This window comes from Rhincodon typus, chromosome 49, assembly GCF_021869965.1.
Source record: "Rhincodon typus isolate 14 chromosome 49, sRhiTyp1.1, whole genome shotgun sequence".
Taxonomy (NCBI): domain Eukaryota; kingdom Metazoa; phylum Chordata; class Chondrichthyes; order Orectolobiformes; family Rhincodontidae; genus Rhincodon; species Rhincodon typus.
Window position 1 is genome coordinate 454,169 of NC_063380.1, and position 20,541 is coordinate 474,709.

The window sequence follows — 20,541 nt, forward strand, 5'->3', positions numbered from 1 at the left end:
AATGGTATCGAGTACGTTTGTATGCATTTTTGGGCATGAGGTGAGAACACCACTGAAATTAATTAAGGAGAAGTTGGTGAGTCAGATTTCAGAGACCACATATTTGAACTGTGTATCAAATTGTAGGAAAAGATGAAGTCGGGCACGTGAGTTGTTTAGAAAGCATTTGGAAGGAGCACAGCATGTGATGAACCAGGAAGCAGACGAGAAATCAAAAATACGGAATTTTGCTTATGGAGATGAAGTGTTTGGTTTACTATCAGTGATAGGTGACCCTTTAAAGGCAAGGTTCAGTGGGTCTTATCAACTGGAAAGAAATTGAGTGAGGTGAACAATTTGATAAGAACACCAGATAGAAATAAATCTCGCAGAGTGTTTCATGTGAATATGTTCAAAAGGTATGTTAATAGGGAAGGAAATAAAAAGGAGAATTGATTACTGGTTACAACACACTCTGAAGAACCAAGTTCCGATGATTCCGAATTCCTCAAATTAAATTGGGCAATGAGAAAGTTTTCAAAAATTAGGATAAAGCATTGAGTTAGCTTCCAGAGAAAAATCGAAATGAAAAGAAAGCTTTATTACTATTGCGTGGGGAGATATGTGGGAATAAGTTTGGAAGTACTAATCTTAATCGCGCATGATGTACATATTGGAAATGCTGTTCTACTTCAGCAACAGCCTTTGAGACTTAACCCTCTAAAGTTGGTACAGGCTCAAAAAGAGGTTCAACACATACTCAAAGACAACATAACTGAAGTGAAGTTGCAGCAACTGGAACTCACCCACAGCGATGGTAAAAGATTATGAGTGGACTAACACAAAGTCAATACAATTCCAAAGCCTCATTCATATTCTATACTGTCTTGACAAGACTGTATTGAGAAGGTGGGATGAACAACTTGTATTTACTAGTTGGCATTAATGAGAGGATACTGACAGGTACCTTTATCCGAAAGAGGAAAGAACATTTCGGCTTTTGTGATACCAAATGGACTATACAAATTTAAAATCATGCCATTTGGAATAAAAATGTGTCAGCAACATTTCAAATATTAACCCAACAAAGCCATTTCTGGATAACACACTTGGGTGGTGGACATCAACGAGCTGGTGATTTTTATGTAAGTAGAGAAGAATGTTTGCAGCATCTATTGGATTGGTTTTGACCAACTTCAGGAAGCAGGTTTGGTGATCAACCTGGCTGTGAGTGAGTTTGCAAAAGTCCATATCACAATCCTGGACTATGTTATCGGACATGGACAGATGGCCCCATGGAATGGGAAAACAAAGGTGATGGGGGAGTTTCCCTTCCCATCAATGAACAAAGCGCTATCATTTCTGGGATTCAGTGACTTGTATTGGAAGTTTGTACTGAATATCTGCGGTACAGGTTCTCCACTGACTTGCTTATGACGAAGTGCAGAAAATTTCAGTGGACACTGGCCAAACAGAAGGCAGTTGTCAGCCTGAATGCTGCCTCAATGTTAGCCATTCAGGGTGGCTATTGATGTGAGTGATGTCGATGTCGGTACTGTGCTCTTACAAGAAGGTGACAAGGAGATAGAAAGACATTGGGTGTTTTTTTTTCCAGGAAATTGAATACTCATCAGCAGAAATATTCCACAATTGAGAAGGGAACCTTCAGCTTGGTGTTGACATTGCAACATTTCAACATTTATTATGCGAGTAACGCATCTGAGACAATTTGTATAAACAGATCACAAACCATTAAAGCGTTTGGAGAAATTTAAGGCCAAAATTCCAGATGTTCAGATGGAGCCTATTATTGCAGATGTTCAATTAGAAAATTATACCCTGGCAGAATGAAAAAAATATATAATTGCCGCAGAGGGGATGGCTCAATAATAGGAAGACCATCCAACAGAGGTTAGTATGGACAAGTGATTGAAGAAGATTCTGGGAGAAGTTGGCACATACATAGCAATAGAGAAGTGGATGACACAGGACATGGTGATCAACAGGAGGAAGCATATCCAAAATAGGGCAGCAGTGATAAGTGACTCAGGAAGATTCTGCAGAGGTTGACTCTCTCATCGGAGTTGGGAACAGAATTGCAGGAGAACTGGAGCCTCAACATTTGGAAATGCATCCCTCTCAGGCAATGTAGCGAGAGGTGAAGTAACTGTGTTACACTTTGCGAGAAATCGGCCCATTCACCACAACTGAGAAGTGGATCATGGAAGATCTGACATCTCAACGGGTGGAAGGAAAAAAAAAATTCAACTGAGGACAGCAGTGACAAGTGATTATGTGAGAGTTTCAGAGAAGTTGGCTCACTCAATGTAGCTGAGAATTGGGTCGCATATTACCCGTTGCTCAGTAGGAGGATGAGAATCCAACAGAAGGTGGTGATGAAAATTGAAGGAGGAGGATCACTTTCAACAAATGCGAAGGGCGCCATGGAATATCCATTATCTCAACAGGAGGAGGAGCAATACAAGAGGGTGGGAGGAACAATACAGTGCGGTGGATTCTTGGAGAATTTTGCTCACACAGTGCAGCTGAGAAGCGGGTGACAGATGACCGATTTGGCAATAAGAGAGCAATAGTGTGAAATGACAGAGGAGGATTCCGAGAGGAATCAGCCCACACACTGCAATGGAGAAGTGGATAACAAAGGACCTTATGTATTACAAATTAGTACTGCTGACTTACCAATTTTAATCACTATGAAAGATTGCAGAAATTTTGCTTATTCTTCTTGGAGCAGATAAGATTAAGAGCTCAGTTTATAGAGACATCCAACTTTATGAATGATTCTGACAGGGTAAAGGAGGATATTCTGTTTCCCCGAGTTGGTGTTGTCAGAAACGAGTGATCACAATTCCAACAAAGTGTGGTGATGGAGGTGAGGAGTGATTTCTTTGCGAAGAGATTTGTTAGGATTTGGAAGGTGCTGCCTGGAACAGTGGTAGAGATGGATTCCAACAGAAGTTTCAAAAGGGAGCATTTTATACGTTTTGAAGTTTTAGATGTTAGATGAATTCGGAGGTACAACTGCGAATGGGAATGTGGAATAACATTTTTGACACAAATAATCACAAATACAAAATATATTGTTTTGATTTGTGCTTCAAAAGAGGCCTAATCCTGCATGACCATGGCTGAATTAGTGCCCTCCCCTAAGTACAACATGCAATAAAAGTATAACAGTAATCTGGTCCATCATACTTTCATCCCTCAACACTGAAAAATCTATGGAGCAAATATTGTCTCAATCCTATCCCACTTTTCTCTACTACTGTGCAACTGACAGGGAGACTCTGATTCAAACTATCACTCCACTGAGGCTCCAGTTCAAAAGTGTTTTCTGTCCAGAAATATCATTTCAACATGTGGATGACAGCAATCCATTCATTGAAATGATAACATTGCACTGGAGCCACAGACAGTGTGTTCCAGTCCAATGCATCGTTCAGATTCCATTGCTAACTGGTTCTTGTGCATTGCTCAGTAATTCACACAGGCATGTGCTAATTCAAATTACAAAGTGACTGGCAGTTTTGTTTTATAATTTGTATAGTCAGGAGCAAATATGTCACTTATTCACTTAGGTTTTGATTCATACATGATTACACAATTATTTTACATTAAATGAAATGCACCTGGTTAATTTCACAACATGGCAACCTGGAATCATAGAATCCCATCAGTGTGGTAGCAGGCCATTCAGCCCATCCAGACCACCGCACTGAGAACCACCAACTAACCTATCCATGCAATTCTGCATTTCCCATGGTTAATCCACATCCTTGAACACTATGGGTAATTTAGCATGTACAATCCACCTCACCTGTCGAACTTTCGACTTTAGGGGGTAACCAGAGCAATCTCATGGGGAGAATGTCCAAGCTCCAGAAAGACAGTCGCCCGAGGTTTGAATCACACGTCGGCCCCTGGCGCTTTGAGACAGGTGCAGTAACGGCTCACCCACCGTGCCACATCGAATAGACGACTAGGCAGACTAGGTGACTGAACGCAGCCACTATCTGATATTGTATGAGGCCGAACGTTGAGATATAATGGTCAGTGAAGATGGTGATGAAGGGTGCAGTTGAAAACAAGTGGACACGTGCTTTTAGCAGAATAAAGAAGTCAGTGATTTTATCACTGCATTGAAACTGCTTTGTTATTTGTGATTAACTGTCTTGGTGCTGCATTAATGTTTTCATAGATATCGTACAACAATGAAGAAGCGGTATTGGTAGTTTTCAACACTGAAGAAGGACAATGCAGAGAAACTTGCTGTACAAGATTTATTTACGTGCATTCAATTATTTCATCGTGATTTTACAAATTGGATGCAAGGATCTAATTTCCTCAATTTTACACTGCAACTAATTTACCAAATCGAGACGTAAGAACTGCTGATGGTGGAGTCAGAGATAACACAGTGTGGAGTTGGAGGAACACAGCAGGCCAGGCGGCATCAGAGGAGCTGGAAACCTAACGTTTCGGGTCGGAACCCTTCTTCAGAAATGGGGGAAGGGGAAGGGAGCTCTGAAATAAATGGAGAGAGGAAGGGTGGGGCTGGGGAAGGTAGGTGGGATGGTGACAGGTGAGTGCAGGTAGGCAGTGGTGGTGATTGGTCAGTGACGTGGGAGGAGCGGATAGGTGGGAGAGAAAATGGACAGGTCAAGGAGGCGGGGTTGAGAGGTGCTGAGGAGGGCCGGTGGGGTGGTGACAGGTGAAGACAGGTAGGTAGTGGTGGGGATTGGTTCTGAACTGGGAGGACTGAATAGGTGGGAGAGAAGATGGACAGGCGAAGGACGCGAGGATGAGAGGGAGGGTTGGTCATGGGATGAGGCTGGGGGTGAAACTAGTAAAGTCCACATTGAGACCATTCGGTTGGAGCCTTCCAATGCAGAATATGAGGTGTGCTGCTTCAGTTTCCGGGTGGCGTCACTGTGACATTGGAGGAGGCCCAGGATGGACATGTTGTCCAGGGAGTGGTCGGGTGAGTTGAAGTGGTTTGTGACTGGATGGTGTTGTCGTTTGTCACGAACAGAACCTAGATGCTCTACAAAGCGGTGTCCGAGACTTCGCTTGGTCTCACCGATGTAGAGGAGGCCACATCGGAAGCAGCAGATGCAATAGACAACATTAGCGGATGTGCAGGTGAACATCTGTCTGATGAGGTCGGTTTTCTTGGGTCCTTGAATGGAGGTGAGGGGGGAGGTGTCGGTGCAGTTGTAGCACTTCCTGTGGTTGCAGGGAAAGGTTCCGGGGGTGGTGGGGCTAGTGGGGAGTGTGGAGCGGACAAGGGAGTTCTGGAGAGAGCAGTCCCTACGGGAAGCAGATAGGGGTGGGGTGGGGAGGGAAATATATCCTTGGTTGTGGGGTCAGATTGCAGGTGGCAGAGAATGATATGTTGAATCCGGAGGTTAGTGGGGTGATACGTGAGGACAAGGGGGATTCTGGCTTTGATTTCGTTATGGGGAGGGCGTGTGAGGGCAGAGGTGTGGGAAGCGCAAGAGATGTGGTCAAGACCGTTTTCGACCACTGAAGGGGGGAAGTTGCGGTCATTGAAATATGTGGATAAATGACTAATCCTTACCACTGTCTACCTGCACTCATGTATCACCCCACCTATCTTCCCCAGCCTGACCCCTCCTCTCTATTTATTTGAGTTCCTTTCCCACTCCCCAATTTCTGAAGAAGGGTCCTGACTTGAAAGGTTTCCTGCTTCTCTGATGCTGACAGGCCTGTTGTGTTCTTCCAGCTCCACACTGTGTTACCTCAGATTCCAGCATCGGCAGTCTTACTATCTCCCAATCCTATTAGTCGCGAATTCTCAGTCCCCTCAATCATTTCATGCAGTACCTTCCTCACTCTATCCCACTCCCCTCAATCTTTATGATCCATTCACATCGGTATTGACACTCCTTTGCCTTCAGGCACCACATCCAACTCCTGCCAAACATTACATGCCACATTCCTCAGCTCCTCCATCCATCTCACCTCGGTCACTGCATCATACGCTTCTCAGTCTTTACTTTCCACTTCCCTCAGTCACCACAGATGGTCCATTCTATTCCCTTATTCACTACATACTACTTACCACAGTCTCTGCAAGCCTCACCCCTTAGTCACACTACCTCACTTCAATCATACACTGCATCCCAGTCACCTCAGTGACAACATGATATTACCCTCCGTCTGTGCATCCCCTTGAACATAGTCAATGCATCCCACTCCCACAATCACTTCATCCAACTCCCATCAGTGACTGCATCACCCTTAATCAATACATCCGAAACACTTTAGTGGCAGGACCCAATTCTTTTCAGTCACTATATCCGACTCAGCTCCATTACCACGTCCCTTTGTGATCGATCACTACATCTCAATCTGGTCAGGAGCTTCATCCCACTCCTCTCAGACACTCCGTGCCAGTTTCTAATAACTATGATCTAATTGGATGGTGGAACAAGCTCCAAGGGCTGAATGACCTGTTCCTGTTCTTTTGTGTAAGAATGAACGTCAGTTAGCAATGCAATGGGTTGTCAATGTCAGGTGGATTCGCACAAGCTTTGACAACGCTCATTGTGCCTGATACTGAGGAAGAAGGCGGCGAGCTGATCTCAGTGATTGTTACAAACGGAATTGAAAGATGTTTTCAATACAGAATGCTGACAAGAATGAAGACAATGGACAGTCAATATGAGAAGCAGAGATAAGATGATCCAACGAGCACATTCATGAACAGATGGAGGCAAGAGGGATCAGATGAAATGCCTGGGAGATTGTGTCTATATTCAGAACAAGCGCCAGTTGGAGACTCCTGTTTGGATGAAAACCAGATGTAATAATCAATTCAGATACACAGGTTGTGAATGAAGAAGTGTGGAAAACTGCCACATCGACGGCAAACACACAACTTACACTATTTCCTCGCATGCCCTCACTGTTTGCATTCACCGATTGTTAGCTCCGGTTCATGAGTATGAATCAATCGTATTTCCAAATGATTGTCCTTTTAACACAAACAGCCACATGATCGCAGAGCAGAAGAAAACAGTCTTTCAAATGTTCAAATTGTCTTCTGCTGCTGATCTCGAGCACTGGCTTGGGGAAGAGGGTTGTTAATTGCATCTCAGCTTTCCTCTTGCAGATTCTCGAGGGCCAGGCTGAGTAAACTTTATCTTATCCAGGTGCAACAGGCTTGAGCGAAGGGCTGAATGCGTGTCTGTGTAAGAGTCTCAAGAGCTGTCTGAATGGCCTATTGTTCATCTGAAGGAACCTCCAGAGGGGCGTGAATCTTGTCCTCTTCCTGTGTTAAATCCCCAGAGGAGTCTGAATAGCCCTCCCACCGTCCCTTTGCAACCAATGGAGACGCTGAATTGAACGCCAGTTTTTTCAACCAAACAATCCCAATAGTGGGTGAATCATCTCCCAATTCTTTTTGTTCTCTCTCCCAAAATTAATTCTCCTCTCATTTTGTTTTGGTTTTCAAATCCATTTTCAATTCTGTCTCACCATTCACCTCCTGTTAACTTTCTCAGGCTCTGCCACCCTCTTCGCTCTCCTTCCCTCTCACTTTCTTTGCTTGCATAACCTGTCTTTACGTCTGCTGTTCTGGCTCCACCATTCTTTCCCCTTTGTTTCTCGTCTAGCTTTTCCTTCTCATCGTCTCATGCTTACAATCATTTTCTCTGTCTTACTGTATGTAGTTCTGCCTGCATTTTCTGACTTGATATAATGCTCATCTTTTCTTCATCTGGGCTGTAGGCGCAGGAGATGATCTATGAGCGAGCTGACAAAGATGTCAACTGAGCTTCTAGAGAATTGCTCAGCTATGGACAGTGTAGAACAAGAAAAAAGATTGCCTGGGAGAATGGGCACCCTGCAAGCCCGAATCAAATCGCGTGACAGTTGCAGCTTATCTCCAGATTAATCTTCACCCAGTTTACCAAAGTTAGTTCTTAGCAACAGGATAATCTCCAAACAGAAATATTGCATTGTGATAGCAATATTGATTCCATTCTATACTGTAAGGTGTGCACGGACTTTGAAATTAAATTTGTTTGTTGAAATTAGTAAAGGGAATTCTCATTTTATTTAATAACATTCAATGGTCCGCTGAAACCACACTAAAGCCATTGATCTATTAATTTTCATTCTTAATGAGAGATCTTGATTAACGAAGTGTCAACTTGTCTGAGCAGTCAGCATTGAGAACAGCCAAAAAATGTAGACCCCATAAAAGTGAGGTGATGCTCTTGGGGCAGGACACAATATCCAAGGAATACATGATGAACAATAGGAATCTGGTTAACATCAAAGGTCAGACAGACGCTAGTTTGAAGGCATAACAGCCTCGTGAAGTAGATAAAGTCGTTAAGAAGGCACTTGAGAGACGTTCCTTAAATTTTTGAGATTATACAAGTCGGGAGGTTAAGCTGCAAATGTACAAAACGTTTGTTACACCGCAACTAGAATACTGTCTGCCGTCCTCTAATCCACAAAACTGGAAATATGTGAGTATACTGGAGAAGGTGCAGAAGAGACCCAACGTATTGCCTGGGCTTGGCAGTTTCAGTTATAAAGTGAGATTGGACAGCTTTTTTTTTTCACAAGACAAAAGGAGATTGAAAGGGGACATGATTGAGCTTCAGAAAACCCAACGAGATTGATAGTACAAATATGATTTGATCAGTATCAATTTCAGTTACACAGCACAGTTAGAGTTGTTCACCAAATTCAACGGTTCCAAAATGGTTCCTTCGAAAGTATAGCAGAAAGTGATCAAAATTGATGAACATTTTTGGTCATGATAATGCTGAGAGTACAATTCATAGAGTCACCCAGCAAGGAAACGAACCCTTAGGTCCAACAAGTCCATGCTGATCATAATCCCAAACTAAAGTCGCCCCACCTGCCTGCTCCTGGCCCTTATCCTTCCAACGTTTCCTAGAACTGCTGGTCAATATTGCTTCTTATGCAATATAGCTCGTGTGAAATTTTGCACATTTAGTGACTCTGCAGCTTAGAAAACTTTACAGATAAGGGTTATTTTAAGTTCCAGAATATAGCTCAAACGAAGGGTCATTAAATGTAAGAAAACACTGATGGAAAAGAGAAAGAGAGAGAAATATCCTGACACATCTGTGCCGTATCCTTTGCGGTTATATTTTACTTCCGTGAACCACAGTGCTTATGTTCTATTATGCGGTTAAAAGTTATTTTTGTTGAATTTTATTCATTTCCTAAGATTTGGCTTTCTTCTTTCCGCATCAAATATCATTTATTTTACGGTTGTGTCCCGGGCTCTCCTCAATCAGGCCACAATTTCTGCTGATTTTAAATGAGTCCTTGCTTACACAGAACCGAATGTCGCTCTACATTTTTCATCTAATCTTACAAACCATGCAGTGCAGAAGACGCACGTTGGCCCATCGAAACTTAGCAGCACTGAATCTGTACTAGCCCCACTTTGCACGATAAGCCTATCGTCTTACAAGTTATGATACTTCAAGTACTTATGCATGTGCAGTTTAAAGGGTATGAGTTTACACGCCTCATCTCCCCTCTGACGATGCTTTCCAGACTGCTACCACCGTCTTGGCTTGAACATTTTTCCTCAAATTCACGATCAACATCCTTTCTTTCATTTTATAAGTGTGAACCCTTTGTATTGGTCCATGGATTTAATGGGACTGCTCTTTCCTGTTCATCCTGCCCACGTCTTTCTTAATCTTATACTCCTCCACCAGGTCAGGCCTCAAAATTCTCTGTGTCATTCTAAGAAATGCGAGCTTATCCATCCTCTCTTCTGAGCTAAATCTTCTTGGTTTCTGTTCAGTGCTGTAGTCTTCATGAAGCAGGTCTCTATCCTGTCAGAATTCGCTCCAACATCCTGGCAGCATCCTACTTCAGAAATGTCAACTTTACTGCCTCCATAGTTTGCCCCCCTCCCAGTCTCAATCTGTTTCGACAGTCTGAGTGCTCTGACTAGCACCACTTCTTTAAAATAATCAGTAAAACTGTGTTTCTTATTAAATCTGAATTATTAATGTGAGGATGAGAATGGGCTCCTTCCGTGCGATGATATGCCTGTGATTCAGTGAAGGCAAACATGGTTCATAAAACGTTTCCGCCATCGGAAGATTCTGAAACTTGTCTCAGTTAATTTTTGACGATTATGCTGGAAGAGTACAGTTGTAAATCTGTCTGTAGTGTGTTGTGTAACACGTTTACTTTTTTTTTGAGTGCAGCAAGGAATTCACCATTTCATCACCAGATTTTCACTACCTGATTGACACTAATTGTTATTGAGTAATTTTAAGGGGCACTGTCAAAATTTATGGATGCACGAGACAAATAAAGCACAACATGATGTGATGAGAGAAGAATGGACTTCTTCAGGAAAGAAAAGCATGACATGATGGCTTTGGTGGCAAACAGGCAATATTTAGTTTTCTGTGGCACATTCAACACAAAATCAGTGAAAGTGATTCACACGGTCGATTTTCTTTGAAAAAAACTGCAAACTTTTTATTTGACAATATGCTTTTCGTAATCTACCGCATTTAACTGTTACCGCTTCCATGCGAGTTCAGAACCACGATAGTGTCACTAACTCTCAATAGCCATCTGAATGCTGCAGCAAGCAACTCAATTGAAGAGCAATTAAGGCTGGATAACTGCTGGTCTGGCCAGTGAATGCGGCATCTCTTAGAAAGAAAGAAACTTCACTTTGAGTATAATGAGGCTGTCATGAATAAGTTGGAAAATAAATTGTCTGGAACTTTCCTGAAAAGAAAAGACTTTAATTGTTCGCATTGATTGTTGCACCGAGAAATGATGAGACCGCCCTTTGGGATAAAAAAAATGCCCTGCTCAAAGAAATGAAATAGAAATTCGATGTCAAAGAAAAATAAACAGAGTACATTTTTTTTGCTGGAGCAAATGTCAAATTAAACAGGCAAAACGATAGTAACAACCAAAAAAAAGGAAGCTTCCGAAGACATGAAGAATTAGAATTTGGAATACACTACTTGAGGCGGCAACACGGTAAAATTAGCCGTCGAAGACCTCCAACACTTACTTTAAAGGTCCTTTGACTTCCACGTACAAGTTTTATATTATAAACAAAAGACTTAACAATTTAACAAACACAAAATAACGTCAGCGCGAGAAAATGAAATAACACGGCAAGCAGATACTTTGTCAGAGATAGTAAGAACTGCGATGCTGGAGTCAGAGATAACACAGTGCGGAGCTGGAGGAACAAATCCACACTGTGTTATAAGCTGATACTTTGTTTCTGTTTTAAATCCAAAACATTTGTTCTCATCCCCATTCACATAAAGGGCTGCCAGGTAAATAAACACCGTTACGTGATAAATAAAATAACAACACCAGCCAGGTTACTTTCATGTCGTTTCAAAGGTATAAATGTGGACGTCTTGGCTGCTTTTCTGAAACTTTGATCAAGTTTACCTCCTCAGTTCACCCAAGCAAAGGCAGCCATACTTCTCACTGAGCTTTCTATTTCTTCAGCTTCTAGAAGTTAGTGCATCAGATTAGGCACGGAGCTTTGAAATCTTCATGCTGTGTCAGCAACAGCTCAGAACGCATTCTTTTTAAACAGTACAACAAAACAATGTTAATGATGGTTCCGTTGGATCGGCCATTCGACTCCTCCCAAGGTTTTAATTACTCTACAACACTTGCCATCTGCTTGAACAACGATATCTCTGCCTTCAACACCATAATTCCAATCAAATGTATCTCTGAACGCTGATACCTAGATCTAGGCTCCACTTCTGTAACTGAATTTACGACTTCCTGACCCATAGACTGCAATCAGTAAGAACAGGCAACAACAGCTCTTCCACTGTCATCCTCAACAGTGGTGTTTCTCAAGGCTGCTACTCAGCCTCCTTCTATATTCCTTATACACTCACAACTGTGCGGCCAAATTCCACCCCAACTCCATGAACGAGTTTGCTGATGACACCACCGTTGTACGTCGATTGTCAAACAACGACCACATAGAACACACCAAGGAGATTGAGTGCTTAACGGCTTGCTGTAAAGATAACAATATCTCATTTAACGTCAGCAAAATGAAGGAGCTGGTCATTGACTTCAGGGAGCAGGGTGGAGCGCACACTCCTTTCTGCATCAATGATGTTGAGGGAGAGAGCGTCAAGTTCCTGAGAGGGGTAGTCACCAATAATCTGTCTTTGTCCGACAACGTCGGCACGACCGTCAAGAAAGCACAAAAACGTCTCAACCTCCTCATGAGGCTAAGGAAATTCAGCAAAGACTCTTACCAATTTTGATAGATACACCATATAAAGTACACTATCTGGATGCATCACAGCATGGTGCAGCAACTGCTCTTCCCACGACCACAACGAAACTACAGAGAATAATGAACACAGCCCAGTCGATCACGCAAACCAGACGTCCATCCATTGACTCCATCAATACTTTCCGCTGCCTCTGGAAAGCAACCAACACAATCAAAACCTCTCCCACCCCTTTTATACTCTCTTCACCACCATTCGCCACCTTCTGTCGAACACAAAATATAAAAGTTTGAATACACGGACAAATAGGATTCAAGAACAGCCTCATTCCCACTGTTATCAGACTTCTGAATGGTCTACTCAAATGTTAAACTTCAGCATGTAATTAGACTCCAGGCCTGATCTCAAAAACAAACAAACCCTGTCTGGTCTATTTTTTTAATCCCACTCTTAGCATTAGCTGCCCACAGTCCACGAGTCATTTCAAAGTTGGAACTCAAAACTGAAAAAAAAATAGAATCATTAAAAATCAACAGGGGTTCTCACACTACATTCCATCCTCAGCAGCAGATACAACAAATATAACCCTTTTGTTCTCACAATGTGTATCTGAAATAATTCAAGCCCACCTCATCGTCACTGGTACATCATGTGCTCCTGTTAACCATGCTCTGTAATTCTGCAGTTTATCTGGTATATCATATCAACTCACCCAGTTTCCCACCCTCCACACACAACAGACATACCCACTGAATCAGTTATGACCTGTCTGCAGGAAAGATTTAAATCTAAATCCAGTTTTGTAATCTATTTCTACACACTCACTGGTTGTCTGGTATGTCATGTTCCCAACATCATATTTCCTGGTGTATTGTCTTCCTTTCACAGTGCAAAGAATTATTACTGCTGCTCGTGAAAAGGTTTTCTTGTAATATATCATTCTTATGTTTTCATTCTTATGTTAATATTCCAATTTTCTCTGCAGTCTGTGGTTCGTTAGATAACTTTTCGTTCTGTTTTATTTTGACCACTGAAAACCTCAGTGACTCTGACGAATTCCCAGATGGATAAGGGTTCTCCACAGGACTGGAAACAAGGGCTTGGTGATTTAAAAATTTCCTTCACTCTCTTGTCAGAGCAAATATCACCCTGTCTGCCACACAGTAGAGTCATATATACGTCCAGCACAGTAAAACGTCTTTCAGCTTGTCGTATCCACGCTCACCAAAAACAACCAACTCATATTCCGCTTGGGAACCCTGCAGCCCAATGGTATCAATGTGGATTTCACAAGCTTCAAAATCTTCCCTCCCCCTATCGCATCCCAAAACCAGCCCAGCTCGTCCCCGCCTCCCTAACCTGTTCTTCCTCCTACCTATCCCCTCCTCCCACCTCAAGCCGCACTCCCATCTCCTACCTACTAACGTCATCCCGCCCGTTTGACCTGTCCGTCCTCCCTGGACTGACCTATCCCCTCCCTAACTCCCCACCGACACTCACCTTTACTGGCTCCATCCCCGCCCCTTCGACCTGTCTGTTTCCTCTCCACCTATCTTCTCCTCTATCCATCTTCTATCCGCCTCCCCCTCTCCCCCTATTTATTTCAGAACCCCTTCCCCTCCCCCATTTCTGATGAAGGGTCTCGGCCCGAAACGTCAGCGTTCCTGCTCCTAAGATGCTATTTTTGGCCTGCTGTGTTCATCCAGCTCTGCACCTTGTTATCTCCTTTTCCTACCTATGTCGTTGGTGCCTATGTGGACCACGACTTGGGGCTGCTTCCCCTCCCGCTGAAGGATCAGGAAAACACGATCCGAGACATCACGGACCCTGGCACCTGGGAGGCAACACACCAACCGCGAGTCTCTCTCGTTCCCACAGAATCTCCTATCTGTTCCCCTAACTATGGAGTCCCCAATGACTAATGCTCTCCTCCTCTCCCCACTTCCCTTCTGAGCAACAGGGACAGACTCTGTGCCAGAGATCTGTACTCCATGGCTTACCCCTGGTAAGTCATCCCCCTCAACAGTATCCAAAACGGTATACTTGTTATTGAGGGGAACAGCCACGGGGATCCCTGCACTGTCTGCCTGTTCCCTTTTCGTCCCCTGACTGTAACCCATCTACCTTTTTCCTGTACCTGAGGTGTGACAACCTCCCTGTAACTCCTCTCAATTACCCCCTCAGCCTCCAGAATGATCCGAAGTTCATCCAGCTCCAGCTCCAGTTCCCTAACGCGGTTTCCGAGGAGCTGGAGTTGGGTGCACTTCCCGCAGATGAAGTCAGTGGGGACACTAGTGGTGACCCTTACCTCCCACGTTCTATAGGAGGAGCATGCAACTGCTCTAACATCCATTCCCACTGTTCTGAATTCCCAAACAGGCTATTGACAAAAGAAAAAGAAAAACTAGTAACCGTACCAAATCGGCGCTCAGAACCTTTTTTTTTGGTTAGAGGAGGAGGATGGGTGGTAAAGCAACCGCCCAAATATATTTACCTCACTAACTCAGCCGTCCCGAGTCCGCTCCTGCTCAGCGTGCGCTCCGCCTACTCATGAGTTAAGTTTTTAAAGGATTAACTTACCTTTTCAGAATCGAAAAGCTTACCTTCCCAGGCTGCCCTCGCGCTTTCTCCCGGACTCCCGTCACTGAAACAACTGAAAATTGACTTAAACGATGTTGTAACCTTCATATCCCCAACGTAATCTCACAGAATATAAACGAAAGATTTCGGGATCTCATACAGGCAGATTCAGTACACAACGAAGGGACAAATGTATTCACAGTAAAAATGCATCTTCTAATTCAACAGGTGGTGAAGACATATTACGTGATTCTTGCTGTCATTGGTGTTCCTGGTAAGTGACTGGGTCCACTAAATATATATATATAAATGCACTTGTGGATGAACTGTTCTCTTGATTGACTTTGTGATGTTTCTTGGTGATACAATGATCACTGTTTGACAAACACTTGTCCAATGATAGAATTTAATTATGCTGTGTATCTTTAACATTTTCTGCGGTTCCTCGATTGGCAATGAATCTCAAAACGTCCCTGAATTATCATGACTGTATATTTAGAAGAATATTATGTGAACAGGACACAGAGAAGGCAAAAGCACTGCAGCAAATAACGAAAGGCCACATGACGGAAAGCACATTAACAATAGATTGTTTAACAGAGCCAAAATCTCTTTTTCATTTGTCAGGGAAGTCTGAGGATTCAGAGTTTAACATGTCCGGTTATTTCCTTGTATAAATAGTCTACGTGCAAAAAGAAAACTACCAATCATCACGAAAATGGACATATTCTGCTAATCGGCCGTCATTTCCTACCAGTCGCAACTGTAATTTTATATTAGATAACAAGGTGTAGAGCTGGATGAATACAGCAGGCTAAGCAGCCGGGTCTGGACTCTTCTTCAGAAAAGTCAGCTGACCTTCATCAGCTTTCCTGCTCCTCTGATGCGGCTTGGCCTGCTGTGTTCATTCAGCTCTACACCTTGTTATCTCAAATTCTCCAGCATCGGTAGTTCCTACTATCTCTGTATCATTTTATACTGTTGGTTTTCTCCATATGTTGGTTAGTGCTGTATTTGGCCTGATGAGAGTAGGAATTGATTGAAATTAGCTCTTTCCTCAGCAATACGCAAGTTTTGTTAAAGCAAAAACAAAATGTTGTCTGCAATGAAATAAATTTGTTTTATTTCGCTATGCTTTTGGTTTTGTTTCCAGTGCAATAGATTGAAAAGCATATGGTAGTTGGATTAAAACGTTCGGTATTGACGATGTGAAGAGAAATATATTGATGTTTCTCTAACACATGCTGAATAAAAACTAGTTAAAGGTGGTCAGTTCTTTCAGTTGGCAGGAGCAAAATGAACACATTGGCTGAGATTACCATGAAACACTATCCTTCTCGATGTTTGCTCTTCATCTGACGAATGGGGATCCTGTGTATAAAGTCACCACCCTTCAACACTTTCTCTCTTAAGAAACAGCAGTCGTCGGTACTATGGTTTAGCTGACTCTTTCAATTGAGAGTCAATTACTCAAACTGACTTCACTATTCAGAATTGAAAGCCTTTTTTGACAATATGTTTTCTGCCTGCGTGGCTGAGTTTCAGTTACCAACAGGGATTGAATTGAGATCATGATTTGAATCCCAGTGATTACTGCTTGCACATCTTAACTTTCACATCGAAATAATCTCCTTTAAGACCTATTACCTGTTTATGTTGTGCGTGTGTGTGTGTGTGTGTGTGTGTGTGTGTGTGTGTGCATGCACATGCGCTCGCGTGTGTGTGTGAGAGAGAGTACATGAGTATTTGTGAGTGTATGCGTGTGTCTGCGCACGTGTGTCTTGCGCGCGCGCGTGTGTGTGTGTGTGTGTGTGTGTGAGTGTGTGTGTATGTGTGTGTGTACATAGCTTGCTGCCGGTTCTGCTGCTTGCCCCGAAATCTACTAGCTCGGAGACTCGTTTGTGGTTGACGATGTTTTAATTTACTGAGACCTTTATGAAAGTAAGGCCATTTTCTTCGATCATGCAAACCTCATCAACCACGAGGGGAATCCAGATATGGAGACACGGTCTTATTACCCAAGGCTAAACAGATTAAGACACCTCTTATGAGAAATTGGATGAATAAGAAACGATCCAATTAAAACATATAAGAATATTGATGGGCTTCAGAGGATATAGAAAAGGATATAAAGTCCCCATTAACAACTATTCACCCTCCCAGCCTGATCGTTATCAACTCCTTTCTCTGTCCAACTGTTTTTCTCTCTCTTTGGGCTCTATCCTATCGTTTACTCCCTACCCCACCCACCTCCCTATTTTCTGCATATAAACTGACGTTTTCCAGCCACCATCAGTTCTGAGGAAGGGTCACCGGAAACGTTAACTCTGTTTTCTCCTCCACAGATGCTGCCAGACCTGCTGAGCTTTTCCAGCAACTTTGTTTTTGTAAGCTGTACAAAAGCCTGGTTCGGCCACATCTGGAGTATTGTGTCCAGTTCTGGTCACCTCATTACAGAAAAGATGTGGAAGCGTTAGAAAAGGTGCAGAGGAGATTTACCAGGATGTTGCCTGGAATGGAGGGAAGGTCTTACCAGGAAAGGTTGAGGGAGCTAGGGCTTTTCTCTTTAGAACGACGAAGGATGAGAGGTGACTTGATAAAGGTGTACAAAATGATCAGAGGTATAGATAGAGTAGACAGCCAGAGACTTTTTCCTAGGGTGGAGGTAGCTTTTACGAGGGGACATAGTTTTAAAGTGAAAGGAGGTAGATATAGGGGAGACGTCAGAGGTAGGTTCTTTACTCAGAAAGTGGTAGGGGCGTGGAATGCATTGCCGGAGAGGGTAGTGGAGTCGGCCTCATTAGGGGCATTTAAGCAGCTATTAGACAGGCGTATGGATGATAGTATAAGGTAGCGGTGGAGGTTCGATAGACCTTAGGTTTAGGGTAACTGTTCGGCACAACATCGTGGGCCGAAGGGCCTGTACTATGCTGCACTGTTCTATGTTCTGTGTTCTATGTTCTATGATATTTCCCTCAAGGCTGAACCTGCAACCAGATGAACAATCACAGAATTAAAGTGCACCAACGTACGACTGAAGTGAAGTGGAATTTGTTTCTGATTACCTCATTCACACCCCAATCTCTCTGGGCGCCAGGGATATGTTTCTTGGCAGACAACTGACTTTAGTAATTGCTAACTTGTCACTGCTCACATGTCAGTCTATGGACCTAATGAGGGAATTTGAGACTGGTGCAGGCAGTAGAACATACTTTGATGATACAGATGCGTTGGACGCATCCTCTCTTCTATACGTAATCACTCTATAATACTACAATCAACCACCTGTTTTGTTTTCCGGTAGAAATTCCACTTCTACACACACACGGCCAAATGTACAGCTGTGAACACTCAGATGAACAAGTAGCTGAGTAAACAACACTTATAACAAGGATCAGGTGTCTTCCTTTCAAAGATTGAAGCCAGCAACCTTCAGTCGATCTTGCAACCTGTTCTTTTCTCATGTCAGCCTAAAATCGAAAACAAAATACTAAGAAAGGCATCATATAACACTGTGAAATTTGTGAAGCCATGGATTGTCCAAGGCTTAGTGGCCCTGTAACCTAGATATTCCAAAAGATACGTACTCACCAAATTTGGGAGGGTTCTGGGACTCCAACCACCTGCTCCCCACTATACTCCTCTGTGTCTGATAAAAGCCCACTAAAAACATTTTCAAACTGTCTGTGATATAAAGAATAGTCATACAGATAAGAAATGTTAACTCTATTTCTGTCATGACAGACATTTCCAGACCCGTTGAGATCCTCCAACAAATATTGTCTTTCTTTCAGACTGCTATACTCTACAGTACTTTGATTTTTATTTCATTCGACTGTTTGAGTATAGAAGTATACTTCTCGATTCTTTCAAACTCAGAATTGAGTGAATTGCAGATGCACTGGGGTTGTGAGGTTTTTTTCTTTCTCGTGTTCCTGCCATGTACTATTACCGTCTCTATAAAAGACACACACAAGGTTTCACTGCCTAGTAAAGAAGAATACAAACCTAGGTTAGAGGTTCCCTGTTATTTTCCCTTCTCTTCTTTACAGTGAATTTGCTAGGAATTGTGATCCTCTCTGGCGGGAATTGCGGCATTTCTGCATGCACCACTAATTATCTCGTGGCCATGGCAACGGCGGATCTACTTGTCATTATCACAGAAGTCGTATTGAGCCGCATCAAAAATTACTATTTCCAGTGGTCTTTCCTGAACTTCACCCCTGTGTGTAGTTTTACTGCTGTCCTGCTGTCCGCAGCCGCAGACTGTTCTGTCTGGTTCACTGTCGCATTCACCTTTGATCGGTTTGTTGCCATTTGTTTCCAGCAGAAGAAAACAAAATATTGCACCAGGAAAACGGCTGCTGTGGTTCTATCGACAACTTGCATTCTACTCTTTTTGAAAAACATTCCTGTCTACTTTATCTATGAATTTTGGCGAATAATCAACAATGTGCCCTGGTTTTGTTCAGCAAAACGAGCTACTATAATGATTCTGGATGGGTGGGCTTTGATTGGTTTGATAAGGTTTTAACTCCTTTGCTGCCATTCACTTTAATTCTATTCATTAACACTCTGACGGTCAGGCATATTTTGGAGGCCAGTAGAGCCCGTATGAGACTGAGAGGTCAGAGAAAGGGAGAGAATCCCAGTGAACCAGAGATGGAGAACAGAAGGGAGTCTGTGATTTTACTTTTCACCATATCTGGCAGTTTTATCCTCCTGTGGTCTGTATATGGAATTGAAGTCATATATTATAACATAACAGAAAAAGATCCGGGGATTACACAGTGTCAGAAATTAGTTTTCAACAAGTCGGAGGTATGCTGCAAAATTTAAATTGCTGTACAAATACGTTTATTTATGTGGTGACGCAGTCCAAATTCAGACAACAACTCGATAGAGTGGTGAAAGCTCCTGTTAAACCTGTTATTCAAATAATGAGGAAGTGCAAGAAATAAAGCCCGCCCAAAGGCAAATCATCAGTGAAATCGTCCAAGTGATTTGACTGTCCCCTCATCCAAAGAGCGTTCTCTTTCTACTGACTGACAGATATTCCGCCAGTCAAGGTTAAAAGTCAAATAACATTCGCTAACACAAGAGCAGAAATTGTTGGAGAGACTCAGCATGTCTCGCAGCAGCTGAGGAGAGAGAGCAGAGTCGATGTTTCAGGTCCAGCGGCCTTTCTTCAGAACTCACACCCATTCTTTAACCGTGCCTCCCCATGAATCAATTCGGCCAACTGTACACAGATATGTTCCAACGAATCTAAAGTTCCGAAATTGTGACTATCTTTTCCTTATTCCATCCACTTTTTACTCTTGGCGGGGGATGTGTATGGAGTCCGTGTTTTATAACTGACAGATGCCTTTTCTATCTGACAGAATCTAAGAATATTTCAAATTCTATTCTGCTGCTGAGCGTTTCACGGAACTCAACGACGTTTATCCCTGCCAATGTTATTATTGACAGTCTATTCACCTAATTGGTAAACACACTTGAAGCTCGTTGATCAATCAATTTATATGTGGTCAACTGCAACTTTCTTTAGCTGTGCATGTGCTAAAGTATGTGGTGTGCTTTTATTTGTCTGTCTTTGGATTACTGCTTGTGCGAAGCTGTGATACTGTGTGGAAGAGTGCGCCTCTCTGTTTGTCTCTGAGTTTCTGTTGTG

General features: G+C 42.8%; 1 pseudogene; it reads left to right on the plus strand.

Annotated features, from left to right (window-relative positions):
* The window catches only part of LOC125488077, a 22,936-nt pseudogene extending 3,108 nt beyond the window's left edge, over positions 1 to 19,828 (plus strand).
* Positions 19,829 to 20,541: the final 713 nt, after the last annotated feature.